Source organism: Psammomys obesus, unplaced genomic scaffold, assembly GCF_907164565.1.
Source record: "Psammomys obesus unplaced genomic scaffold, mPsaObe1.curated_primary_1811, whole genome shotgun sequence".
NCBI lineage: Eukaryota > Metazoa > Chordata > Mammalia > Rodentia > Muridae > Psammomys > Psammomys obesus.
Genome location: NW_026594428.1, coordinates 15,353,685 through 15,366,979, shown reverse-complemented (window position 1 = coordinate 15,366,979; position 13,295 = coordinate 15,353,685).

Sequence of the window (13,295 nt, the reverse complement as noted above, 5' to 3'; positions counted from 1 at the left end):
GAGTTGTCCCAGAAGCAGAAAGACACACATGCCATATACTCACTCATATAGATAAATAACATAGGATAAATCTACTAAAATCTGTACATCTAAAGAGACTAATCAAGAGAGAGGACCCTGACTAAACGCTCAATCCCCATCCTGAAAGGCAAAGAGGGTGGACATAAGAAGGAGGAGAAAACAAGAAACAACCTAGGAACCTGCCACAGAGGGCCTCTGAAAGGCTCTGCCCTGCAGACTATCAAAGCAGACGCTGAGACTTATGGCCAACTGTTGGGCAGAGTACATGGAATCTTATATAAGAAGTGGGAAATAGTAAGAGCTGGAGAGGACGGGAACCACACAAGGAGAGCAACAGAACCAGAAAATTTGAACACAGGGGTCTTCCCAGAGACTCATACTCCAAGCAAGGACTATTCATGGAGATAACCTACAACCCCTGCACAGATGTAGCACATGACAGTTCAGTGTTCAAGTGGGTTACATAGTAATGGGAAGAGGGACTGTCTCTGACATAATCTGATTAGCCTGCTCTTTGATCACCTCCCCTTGAGGGGGGAGCAGCCTTACCAGGCCACAGAAGATGACAGTGCAGCCACTCTTGATGTGATCTGATAGACTAAGATCAGAAGGAAGGAGAAGAGGACCTCCCCTATCAGTGGACTTGGGGAGGGGCATGAGTGAAGGAAGGGGAGGGAGGGTGCAATTGGCAAGGGAGGAGCGAGGAGCTTATGGGGGGATACAAAGTGAATAAAGTGTAATTAATGAAAACAAAAAATTAAAAAAAATTAATTATACCCCAAGCAAAGTTGAAAAGAAACCTATTTACAGAATGAATTAGAAGTTTAAAAAATACAAATGGTAATGAGTAATAGAAAGAAGAGGCTCACAGTTTTCTTTCTTGGTACTCATTCACGCCTCTCTGTGAAGTCACTCACCTGATTTTTGTTTCCAATGTGGAGATGCAGGCAAGAGCTAGATTACTCTAATGTACCCATTCCCTCCTTGGTGGGTGTTTGCAATAGAATTGATTAGCAAAACTTTAAATCAGTATCTCAATTCTGGCTGCTGGAACATGTTATCCTGACTGCTCTTTCCCAATTTGGTTTAATTAGGCTATGGAAGGGTCTTGTTAGTGAGATCCTTTAAAGGTCAGCCAAAATACTCTAATGCACAATTCCAATTAAGAACCATTACACTTTTAAATTAGCATTTTATAATGAAGTAACAGAGTTTTAAACTCTGCTCTTCTTTGTTTCACATCTCCTTTTCATCATCTCTTGTGCATGACCACTAGTTAGTGAATGCAATTATCAGCTTCACTACTTTAGGTGAGCAAAATGTTACCTCTGGATGATATCAGCATGAGACATCAGACATCAGCAATGTATGCCTCAATCTTATAATACTGATTGTATTTATATACTCCACATTCTAACTCTTCTTTGGAACTTACATATAAACACACTCCACTCAAAACAACAAGAAGAGGAAGCCCACGCAATCAGTTTGCACTCAAATCAAAAGGAGGAATCTCAGTGGGGGAGACAGGACTGAGACCAGCACACTGACTGGAGTTAAAGGAAATCAGACGGCTTAGTCTGTTTGGATATATACATATTTTTGTTTTGGTCCCACGTGTGAGATGTGGGACTGAATCAAATGGTCCACAGCAGCTGACTGTTTGCCTCAGGCAGGCTCTGAGAGGAGCTCATTGCCAGCTGCAAATAGTTTAAATCTGAGGAGTCTTGAGAGAGAATAAATACCCAGAAAGCATTGAGGAGCTCTGAGAAGGGATAAAGCTGCTGCTGCTTCCCCCTGCTGCTCCTGGTTGCTGTTATGAGAGAAGAAGTTGGAGATCTCCTAAAAGGAGGATTGGACTGCCTCCAAGGAACCCAAGGACCCTAACCAGCAGGAAGCAGCTAAGAAAACTGTGCCCCCTCTCCCACTAACCCTTTCTGTCTCCTACCTGGTGTTGGGGTGTAGGAAGGTATTGGGGTGGAGAAGAGAGAAAGAGGCATAATAAACCTAAATTAAATAGTTTTTTAAAGGGCACAATATTAGTGTATTCAAACTTCTGAGACAAAATCTAAATGGCATACTGAACATAATTTACATTCCTCGAGCTTTGAAGGCTACAAAGTCTAAGATCCCAGTAGCAGAAGGTGTGTTGTCTAGAAAGACTTTCCTTTCTGGTTCACAGATGGTGACTTCCTCGTGTCCTCACGCAGAAGCAACAGTGAGTCTTTTCTAGAAGTTCATTCATCTCTTTAACACAGGATCTATCTGTATGAGCTAAACACTTATTTATTTATTTATTTATTCACTTATTGATTCACTTTATATCCCATTCAGATTCCCCTCCTTCCTCTTTTCCTGGTCCCACCCTTCTTCCCTCTTCTCTATATCTTCCCTCTCCTTCCCCCACCCAGAAAAGGGGAGCCCACATACCCATCCCAGCACATCAAGTCACTTTAGGACTGAGAGCATCCTCTAGGACAGTGGCTAGAAAGGCAGTCCCTCCAGGGGGAAGTGATAGATAAGTGTGCAAGAGAGTCCTTGTTAGAGACAGTCCCCACTAGGGGACCCACATGAAGACCAAGATGTCCATTGTGTACATATGTGTAGGGGGCCTAAGTCCAGTCCATACATGGTCCTTGGTTGGTGTTTCAGTCTCTACAAGCTCTCCTGGGCCTAAATTGTTGGCTCTGTTGGTATTCTTGTGGCAATCCTTTTTCCCTCCTGGTCCTTCTATCCTTCCTCCCACTGTTCCACAAGGCTCCCTGTGCTCTGCTCAATGTTTGGCTGTGAATCTAAGCATATGTTTCAATCTGTTGCTGGGTAGAGACTCTCAGAAGACAATTATGCTAGACTCCTGTCTCCAAGCATAGCAGATTGTCATTAATAGTGTCAGGAGTTGGCTCTCTCTAATGGTATGTCCAGGCATTAGCTGGACAGTCCATCAATCTTGACTCCCTCTTTATCCCTGCACATCTTGTAGGCAGGGTAAATTTGGGAAAGTTTTTGTGGTAGGTTGGTGTTCTCCTCCCTCTAGAATGAGTCCTGTCAGGTTAAAGGGTGGCCTGTTCAGTCTCCCTATCTCCCACTAGTAGGAGTCTCTGCTAGAGTCAGCCGTATATCCTCTCAGGAGCCCATCCTGTCATAGGTCACCACCCTGTCTCAAGAGATGCTCCAGGCCATGGTTTCTCTTCTCTCTGAAAGTCCTCTGTCCTCCACTACCCGATCCTCATATCAGATTCCCACCTGCCTTTTTCTCAGCACTCCCTCTCCTATCTTGTCCTCTTCAACCATTTCCTCTGTCTGTTCTATTTCCCCTTCTTGGTGAGATTCATGTACCCTCCCTTGGGCCCTCCTTGTTACTTAGCTTCTTTGGGTCTGTGAATTGTAGTGTGCTTATCCTGTACCATATGGTTAATAACCGCTTATAAGTGAGTACATACCATGTGTGTCTTTCTGGGTCTGGGTTATTTCACTCAGGATGATCTTTTTTATTTCCATACATTTGAGAGAGAGATTAAAAAATACATTCTTCTAAGTGCCCTTCTCTAGGTATCATTGCACTCAGCATGATGTTTCAACATACAACTTCAGGATATAAACATCCATACAACTGAACACCACGGGTGCCTCCTAAAGACACATTATCACACCAAGGAAGAAAATCTTCCCCCCCCCTTACATATTAAAATGGAATTGTGACAGATAGGGTGAAAGGAATTCACTCTGGTGAGGCACTCCTTTGCCCTGGGCCTTCATTGCATGAATATACTGTGGGATACCTAGAGTGCCAACAGGTTCTAGGAAACACCATGTCACTGAGCCTGGGAAAGTAAATAGTAGAAGTGGGAAAAATAGAACACACACATGCACGCACGCACACACACACACAAACCCCAGAGAAGAGCTGAAAAAGCCTGAAGTAGAAGTATTAAAGGGGGAGTATTAGATTCATAATCTACAAGTCCCTGTGTCTTTTCTTTTCTCATGGAAAAATAGTAACTGCGCCCCATAGAAAGTGCGCACCCTCTCTACCTCTGATTATTGTCATGATTATATATGCAAGTGTTCAAAATTAACAGAACCCTATTCTGTATGTTGGGAGCCCCAAAATATGAGATAAATAGAGTGAGATATTGGGACAGAAAGTTCCTGGCTGACAATATATTTTTTAAATTAGATTATTTGGAACAAAAAGAAATACCCTAAATCTGGGTAGTACATTGTGTGGGTGATCCACAGATAAAAACATGAAAGAAGGAAATTGCTTTTACCTTCCTGTCCTCGCATTTGCCAGAAATCCATCCATCCACTGCTGGAACATGTCCTCACTTATCAGAGAGCCGATTTCTTTGGAATCCCAACACAGAGAAAAGACCAGCAGTGTTCTAGTGCCCTCTAGGCCTTAAACACTAGGCTGGGATTGCTGAGACATTCACCCTTATAAACTGGACAGGGCCCAGGTTCTCAGCCTCTCTATTGTGAGATATCCATGACTGGACCACCCACACCAATGGAAGCCAATCTAATTATACATTTAGAATATTTCTATACATATGTAGAATTATATATATAGAATTATCAGTTCTGTTTCTCTAGAGAACCTTGAGTAATATAGACTTGTGTGTGAGATACATGGCTCTTTTTTTAAAAAAAATTAGAAAAATAATATGGAATTTATTCATAAGCAAATTGAAATTAAGATTACCAAAAATACATTTTTAATGAGAGCATGGTTATAGTATTTAGTACATGATATGACATTGAGGAAATGAGAAAAATACATCATTTTTGTTGCTGGTTTTTTTTTGTGGTGGTAGGATTAAACTCAAGACCAATCCCATGCTAATCACTGCTCTATATCCCCAGCCCAGAAAAAAAAAAGATGTTGTAAAAATTTTACTGGAGACAACTTGGTGCCATATATATATTTTTTTTCATTGTGCTGATATTCTAAATATTTGCTTTCCTTCTATGTGGGGAAAGAATTATATATTAATACCTCATTGTTCTCGGACTTGATCATCCAGTTTCCTTTAGCTAGCAGATTGCATGTAGAAGATTTATTTATTATTGTTTATAATTATTTGTTGTTGTTACTGCTACTGTTATTGTTCTGAGGGTCACACAGTGTAGAGTAGGGTAGCCTTAAAACTCACATAGGTCTGCCTGTCTCTGCCTCCTGAGTTCTGGTGTTAAAATCCTATGCTACCATGCCCAGCGGGAGTTCTCCTTTTAGCCTGTAGTTAAGTGTCAAAGATAATTTGTAGTCAACACTGGATTAATTATCTTCCACACTACCATGATGCTTCAGTGAAAAGTCTGACTATTTCCTGATAAGCAGGTGAAGAGTGTGGGAAAATGCCATTGGATCGCGGGTCTCTTCAAAGCCAGATGTCTTCCTGAATTCAGAGTATTTCTTCAAGAGGCTATAATCTTAAACCTTTAGGGATCAGGATGTACCAGAGATGAAAATGAAGAAGATGGAAGAATATTTATGAAAAGACACCTGAGAAATCTCTTACCTGGAAAGGCTTCCTGGGGCCTGTACAATCTCCAACCTGTAAAGACTTGTTGGAATCTGTATAATATCCAACTGGCAAAGGCTTTCTGGGATCTGTATGACCCTGAGAACACCCTGAGATTTAGCTCAGACTCGGAAATACCCCAATCCAGGCTCACCTTAAATGTCTCTCCAAGAACAGTGGCCTGTGACCTCTATTCCAGAAGAGCTCTTAGGGTATTATTGTTTCAAGGTAATATTGTACACTTTAGACTAGGTGAACATCTCTGGTCTGATTTCTACTGTAAGGCGTGCTCTTTCAAATTATGAAATTAATTTCAAAATTAACAATATTGCTAATCTATTTAATTGCTGAATAACATCTTTCATTCTCTCCTACCATTCTCTTAAAAGAGCGCTTTAAGCGCTTTCATGTCTTAAAAATGAAAGATTTACTTTTTAAAAACTAAGCTAATTGGCTGTGTGTGCATTGTCAGGCATTGATTTTAGAACCTATTTGGTTTGAAAACCTATTTTAGCAGCTGGACATGTGACACATGCCTGTAATCCCAGCACTCGGGAGGCAGAGGCAGATGGATCTCTGTGAGTTCAAGGCCAGGCTGGTCTACAAAGTGAATCCAAGACAGCTAAAGCTACACAGAGAAACCCTGCCTTGAAAAACATAAAAACAAAACACAAACAAAAACTTGTTTTAGCAATCTCGTGCAAGCGTACAAACATTAACAAAAGTCTAAAGAAGTGAGTTTCCAACAATTCTGTGAAAGTTAATCAGAATCAAAATAGTTACTTAAATCAAACACCAACAAAAATAAGTGAAGTGAAAAGTTATGAAAGTTTCTCATTCCTGACTGTCCACAACTACTACTTTTATTCCTACAGAAGCTTTGACAGAAAGATAACCTCACAGAAGGCTATCATAAACTATACAAAATTAACTCAGCAAAAACACCAGTCCAGCAGCTCTCTACCAAACCTCCTTAGGCTAACATCACTCTTCTTATTAATGACTCTGCTCAAGGGCTGTAGTTTCAAAATATGCTAGGTACTCTAGCACACATTTGCCTTTTTAAAAAACCTGCCTCGCCTCAGCCTTTGTAAGTATGATCTACTGATAACCGGTAATAATTCACCATGGCACAATGCAACTGCTCTCTGATCATTAGGCTGGCAATCCACACCACTGCAACCCAGAAAACCTCTCACTGTTCCACATCCATCCCAAACTTACCAGTGAAATCCTTACCCATGTAATATCCATATGGGTCAATAGTATATTTTCTAGACTCTCAGCATGGGGAAAATAGATTAATAAGACAAATAATGAATAGGAATAAAAGAAAGAAAGCTAAATAAAAATAGATGTACTCATTATTTACTGTACCAGTTAACACTCGATTTTCTGACTTCTAATACTGATAATGAATGTTTTTGCTTTCTTAGAATATTATTCAACTTACACTGATGATCTTTTTAAAGCCCTTTATTTGTATCACTTATGAATCCTCAGTAAAAGTTGTATAATGTATCAGTAGGTATGAAATGTGAACAAGTAATTTGCTATGTTCTCAAACTAGCAAACACATTTCCAGTACTTGCTAGAACAGCAAAAATTGTCCCTGGTACATGGAAACTTTGCAAATAATAAAACACTAAGATGTTTCAGAAGGTCTTTTTCTAAAAGTCTACTGGGATTTGCTCTATCTATTTGCATAAATAAATTATAAATGGATACATTACAGCTGACTGCATTCAGCAAGGTGAAATTCAGGAATGAATATTAAACAGTGCTTGGCCATAAAGAGGGGTGTTCAATACCCATTCCCAGCACAGGTCTTGATTCATAATCTTTCCTGGCCTCTTCACTCTATTATTTTCTAGGTATTCTCTTTGGTGTCTTTCATCACATTTAATCTTCCTTTTCTCTCAGCTGCTCAGAAGGCACACTTTATGCAGACTTATTAAAACTGACTCCTGAACAAAGTGATAGAGAAAACTTAATTGGCTTTCCAAGTTAGTCTGCTTGGAATAACATTCAATATGAATTCTCTGCATATTAGCCTAAGCAAAGAAATAAATAAAGAAATGTATGACAGAAATCATAAAACTCTACTTGAACAGAGCAAGCACCTTGCTGTACAATGTGCCTTGGTTTTGCCCACAAGATGCACAGCAAGGTGCAGCGATGTATTACTCACTGAAAAATACCACTTGGCATGCTAATTAAAGAGAGGACAAGGCAACCACCCAACATAAACTTGAAAATAATTAAGTATGCTTATAAATGCAGAACCTTGGAAAACTAAATTGAGCCCTAAATCAGAGAGACCCTAAAGACTCCAAGAAAGGGACACAGATTAGCCAGACTCATAGTGCATGTCTGAGTGTTCTAAGGAGAGCATGGTTGTGGTCTAATAAGACTTCATATTAAATCCTTTATGGCACTGAAGTCACAATATAAGATCACAATAGTTTGTCATTTGAAAATACCACATTCCAGAAGATAAGACATGGCCCCTATTTTTGTACTTGTAAGTCAGTCATTCTGCCATGAACTGTCTTCACAGTTCCTGAAAGTCATCTTTGGAATATCATTTGAGGAATTATGAAATCAATCCCTCTGTCTTGATCTGTCAGAGATACAGTTATAAGCTTGACAGGAAAACTATGACAGTGTCTGAGGAAAAGCAGTATGAAGCAATTTCTCTGTTGCTGCTCACACAGGACATGTCCTTCCCGGGATCTAGTCCTTTCTTCTCCACAACATCTCTTTAAAAGACAGGAGGACAGGAGTCAGTCTGTACTGCTGACCTCCAATCTTCTCAGAGTCATGGCTTCCCAGATCAGAACCAGTGAACTTCACAGGTACAAACTGAAAACAACACATCCTATCTTTGCATCAGTAAGAATAAGTTTATGTGTAACCAAAAAGTCTTACCATTGAAGATCACTGAAAATATGTTTATGTACTGTTTGTTGTGTCAAATAATGTATCTGATTCTAAAGCTGAGCTTGAATCTCTACAACCTTCCTCCTCCTGAGTTATTTATGGACAGATGACAAATATCTAGTAGACACAGTCCATGCCATTCAATAAAATAAAATGCTTAGACCTCAAGAATGAGGCCGATCGCTTCCTGTTTTCAAAGCCTACTCGTTTGTTTGTTGATTTTTCAAAGCATTTATCCAATCTGGAGGATCATACTGTGAAAATTATCACTGTGAAAAAACATTATTCTAATGTGTTGGTAGTGGCTAGTAATAAAAATTAAATAGTTACACCAAGTATTTTGAATTCACTTCTAATCCTGCAAAAAACCTACTTGAATTGGAGAAGTAATTATGTACCACATGAGGACCATGTCAGAAAGACAAAAAGAAGACTGCATTCCTGATTTTCTGGCATTAGTCATTTTGAGGGCATTGCTCACAAACATATATATCCTAAATCTGACAAAAATTTTCACATCACTAAATCTTTGTCATTATGTATTTACATCTAATTTAATATTATACTAAAACTTCAAAGAAATGTTCATTGATAATAACATTTTTAGTGCTGTGTGGTTTTGGACTAAATCTTCAGGCTGCTTAGGTATAAAATATATGGTTATCTCATTATGTCTCTTGATACAGAGTTCTTTCTCAAGAGATGATTATACTGCAGACAAAATCTAGCACTCCTCATCCCAAAGACTTAGAAATCTGATTCCCATCAGCTACACATCTGCCTCTGCACCTGCTAAAACAAGGTTTGACCTGCCATTGACAAAGCAACACTCTGCTGCCCTCCACTTCAAGCCAGATGTTCGTGTCAGTTTTCTCCCTCCCTGGATTCACACAAACCCTTTAGGGAGCATCCTAGTTGGTTTTTCTATTGTTATAATAAAGCACTGACCAAAGCCAACTTGGGGAGGAAAAGGTTTATTTCCACCTAAAAGTTACATTCCATCAATGGGAAGTCAGGCCAGAAGCTCAAGGCAGGAAGCTGGAGGCGATGACTGAAACAGAGGCCATGCTTCTTGTTTTACTTTTCACAGCTTGTTCAGTTTCTTCTTTAGTGCAGATCCATCAACCAGGAGTGGAACTGCGTGTGGTGGGCTGGCCTCTACCACATCAATCATTACTCAAGAAGGTGCTTCCATAGGCATGTTCACAGACCAATCTAAGAGAGGCGTTTTCTCAGTGAAGGTTTCCCATACTCATGTCAATAAAACCAACCAGCGCAGGCAGCAGGAGGGCAGTCCAAGCACTTGAGGGTTTGAGCGTCTTCCATTTTTCCTTGAGATCAAACTGTAGATGTCACCTCCTCACACCTACCCTTCCTGTCTTCATTACTTTATTGCTGTGATAAGCCACTATGACCAGTACAACTCATAGGAGAGTTTAGTGCTCCTGTGTCCTTCATTACTCTCAGAATCATGGGACTTACGCGGCCACTTGGGATGGAACCTCATCCCCTGTTTGAATAACACTGCACAGATTTTGATTCGTTGTTGCTCTTTAGGAGCAGATGATTCCTTAGATTTTTTCTTTTTTTTTTTTTTTTTACATGTTACAGGACTAGCTGTTTGGCGTCTGCCCTCCGAGCACCCTGTCTTTAGTCCATTTTGCATCAGATCTCTCCTAATTTTTTCAGCATAAACTTTGGCTCCAAAATTACATTTTTGATGTTCTTCATCTTCTCAAATTGTGCATTTTGTATTTTTTTGTCCTGCTCACTCTTTTTCATTGTAGATCTGCATTAAGAGTGATTGTTAACATCCAAGCAACAGAGTCAATATTAGGTTTTCTTTAAAAAAAATAATCTATTCTGCAAAGGAAATCAGTCAAAGCAATTCAATTTAACCTCTGGTAGATTTTTTTTTTAGGACTAAGGAAGAAATCAACCACATTCTTTGCCAAAATATCACAAGAATTGTGTACCTAGCCTGATTGTTAGTATTATTTCCTTCTGAAATTTCTTGAGCTGGGACTCTATAGTCCACATGGTTCTTAGCACCACTGTCTTTCTGGCTGCTAGGATGGCCTGTTATAGCCTGCTTACAGTATTAAACAATTTTCCTAGTCCAGAGTCCCAAAGTCTTAACATTCTTCAAAAACAAAAACAAAACACACATAAAGAAAAACAAACAAACAAACAAGCCAATACAATCAGCCCTGACATAGCAACAGCCCACTCCATGGTTCCAATATCTGTCCCAGTTGCTTTCTTATCATTGTGATAAGACACCATGACAAAGGCAACTTACAGAAGTATGAGTTTAATGGGAACTTACAGTTTCAGAGAGTTAGAATCTGTGATCCTCATAGCAGGGAGCATGGAGACAGTCAGGGAGGAGTGACACTAGAACAGTAACTGAGAGCTTACATCCTAATTCACAAACAGGAAGCAGAGAGTTGAAATCTCAAAGCGGCACACCACCTCCAAGATTACACCACTTAATCTCCCCCAAAATAGTCCACCAACTGGGAAACAAGTGTTCAAATATGAGCCCATGGGAGGCAATCTGATTCAAACTACCACATGGCCCAATCAAAAATGGCCAAATGGCAAACCGGTCAAAAAGATCAAAAGACAAACAGCTTCCAGGAAGGAGACAATGTTCAGGTTCACACAGCTCTTCTTTGTCCCCTAATGAGGTCATGATCTTCCTAATTCGGGGCTGATTTGCTTTTTGTCACTGTCCCCTACAGAGGAATCTCAGGGAGATGATTCTGAGGAATTATGCATCTGCCCCTGAATGAAAAGGTGCTTTATAAAAAAAAAAAAAAAAAAAATCTTACTTTGTGTCTCAACTCTAAAAGATTTCTAGATGCCCTGAGGGTCAGCAAAGAGATAAAGAGGAACCAAGAAAAAACTCAGGGGGAGGGGCATAGGACAATGTAGATTGGACAGGTGAGAAAGTACAGCTGTTGTCCGGCATATAGGAAACAGCTTATAAGAGACAGAGTAAAGAAGACAGCCTACAGGAGCACTTCAGTTCTGTTCTGTACACTTAGTTTAGCACAGATGGTGAGCAGCTGGGGGCAGTGGGGAACAACTTAGTGATGATCACTCGCCTAGGTAAGACTTCCTTTATAAAGCACTTTTTCATTCAGGGGCATTGCGTAATTCCTCATGGGTTCAAACCAACAATACAAAGCAAAAATTAAGAAACAGGTGGTGTGGCCTCTACTTACTCATCCAAGACATAGTGAGAATTCTGCCAGCCTGTGTTATTCATATCTATGGTGTCCAGTAATTTCCTTCACAGCCCTTAACTGACAATCTTCACATCACTTTCTATACATCCTACACATGTCTTGCTACCAGCTCTAAAATTGAGATTATATATAATTACATGCCTAAATAACTGCTTATTTTCTGCATCTATACCTGTTAGATCCATTGTATCACCAGAGGAGAAGAGGACCTAATACATAGGCACTGTGAAATAAGCACAATTTAAATAACTCAGTAGTGACACCGATGGAAAAGACGGTCGCATCTCTCTGCAAGGACACAAGCCCCATGGAATAGGTTGTCAGCAGACTCAGACATTTTGCTCTCCCTCAGACATCTGATTCAGAATGCTGGGTGCCTTCACATCAGCAGGAAGAAATAGGATGGAACCAGAGCGGCCAGCCAAGCAGAACTGGGTCTGTGCCTCATCCTGGCTTTACAGCTATGTTAAGTTCATTGTTAGTGTTTTATGATTGTTTGTACAGTATCCTTTTCTACCTTGGGTCCCTGGAACTGAAGAATCTATACTAACAGTTTGTGCCATAAAGTCATATGAATTATAAATTTTCAAATTTGATAAAATACAGTTTTGAAAGCACTTTTTCTGAGTTCTTAATAACAATTATCCCCTTTCAGAACAATGAAGAATCCCAATTTGGACATTTACTAACATTCTTTTATTAATTTGCACCACACTCTAATTTTTATTAATTGTTCTTAAAAATAAAAATAATCAATAATATTTTTTCAAGCATCAAAAGATATATTGATCCATACAAACAAAGCTGTTCAATGGGAGTAGTACCACCCATCAATCAGAGTCACACTAACTAAACAGGCATAATGAACATAAAATAATGATGCTGACCACAGACCTACCCTTGGCGGCTCACAGACACCTCCCCACCCACCATAGACATAGGAAACCCATTGTCTCAGAAGAGGCTTCAGTAATCTGACCTACAGCTAAACCAAAATTCTTATCAGAATACCGATTATGTTTCCTGGTCAGTACATAATGGGTGAGGAAGAAGGTCATTTATAACCAAAACTTAAAGTAAAAATAAATGTGGAGATCCTTGGAGAACATTTTCCCTAATTAATAAAAGCCCACACATGCCAGGGCTTTGATTGTCCCCATTCTTCTTCTAACCATTACATCTTAAATTGCTGGTTTTAGTTTTCCGTATTATTATTTAGTTTTTGTCCACATTCAAATTATTTCATAGCTACAATTGCAGACAGATCAATATTTTGTAAATTGTATTTTTTTATTTATTAGTATGCTTGTCATTTTCTTCTAAAGAACTCTTTAACACCACATTTTATAGTTGTCTAATACCTCCTGGTTTCTGTTAGCATAGCTTTACAGTTGAAGATTTGGAACAGGTCCATTTATTTCCTTTATTAAATAACAACTTTTCATATAAAACTTGCCTTCAGTATGTTTACCCCTTTGGTATAGAGTAATAAGAAGCAAAGCCTGTGAATGATTTTTTTTATGTTTCTTTCTCTGTTTAAATTATTTTA